Here is a 1,562-nt window from a genome sequence, read left to right on the forward strand (position 1 = left end):
TTTGTGACCCCATGGACTGTAGCCCTTCTGGCTCCTCTGTCCATGGGATTTCCCAGGCAACAATACTGGAGTGGGTAACCATTCCCTTCTCCATGGGATCTTCCTGACCCAGGGATCAAACCTGTGTCTCCTGTAGTGGGAGGCGGATTTTTTACCACTGAGCCATGCAGGAAGCCCAGCTATACTAGATGAGTCTTCAAATCGTTGATGACTTTTAGTAATAGTATAAAACGTCTGATCTTTGTCAACATGGGTCAGTACTAAAAATTTTATTTATAAATGAATTTTAAATGTGAGATGTCACAAAGGTGCCACCTTTGGTAGAATAATATATATATTTATCCTTTGAAGAATACAAAGCAACATAATTTTTATCTTGGTTTTTCTCAAATGGTTAAGAGACTACTTTTACATTACAGCATTTCCATGCAATGACTAGGGCTTCTCTCTCTCTCTCTCTCTCTCTCTCTCTCTCTCTCTCTCTCTCTGTCTCGTAATTGATCTGATTGGGACTTCCCTGGTGGTCCAGTGGTTAAGAACTCACCTGCCAATGCAGGAGACATGGGTTCGATCCCTGACCCAGGAAGATTCCACATGCTGTGGGGCAACTAAGCCCTCGTGCCACAGCTGCTGAAGCCCACACGCCTAGAGCCCATCCTGCAATTAGAGAATCCACCTTGATGAAAAGCCTGTCAAGGAAGAATAACCACTGCTCACTGCAACTGGAGAAAACCCGCACGCAACAAGGGAGACTTAGGGCAGACAGAAGTAGAAATAAATTATTTAAAAAAAGACAATCTGATTGAAAACCTCATGAGACTTCTATAATAGAATCCCTATTAGGACAAAATGGTGGCAGTGATGATGGGAGAAGTAGGCTTGAAAGAGCTCATTTTGTCCTTATGCTTTGCAAACATTTAGGGAATTCACACATGTGAATTTTTCCAGAGCCCTTTTAAATAATATTGGAAACAATCTCGTTCCTCTCCCTTAAGAGATATACTATCTGTCTCTGAGGAACTAAATTTACAGAGGAGTCATTAGATCACTATGAAAGATTAAAACATTGTCAACAAATGTTTTGCTGTTCACCACCATCACTCAGTTGACTTGCTTTGGCTGATAAAATGTAGATGAAATAGTCATCTACATGTTTTGAGCCTAGGAGTTAAGAGCCCTTATATTTCCTGTTTTTCCCTTTGGGAGCTTCTGATCTCTGCCATGAGACTGACGTGTTCCAGGTAGCTGCTGCCTCTCCTGCCCAAGCCATTGATGAGACACAGAGCAGAACTGGACTCGGTCCCAAGCTGGAGCCAAGCTCACTATCCTGGAACCTTTAGAAGAGCGTTGCGTCTGAGCCCAGGCTGGATACACTGAGCTGTAGTCAACCATGCTGGCTGTGAGCATGAAGATAATTGCCTGCTACTCAAAACCATTGAGATGTGGGGTCGTTTTGTTATATAACCATATTTTGACATGCTCTGACTAAAACAGTTCGTCACATAGGATAACAAAGATAATTTTACATTTGTAATAGCTTTCAGTGTTTATATTAAAAAGAA

The sequence above is a fragment of the Ovis canadensis genome, chromosome 5 (assembly GCF_042477335.2).
Source record: "Ovis canadensis isolate MfBH-ARS-UI-01 breed Bighorn chromosome 5, ARS-UI_OviCan_v2, whole genome shotgun sequence".
NCBI classification, from domain to species: domain Eukaryota; kingdom Metazoa; phylum Chordata; class Mammalia; order Artiodactyla; family Bovidae; genus Ovis; species Ovis canadensis.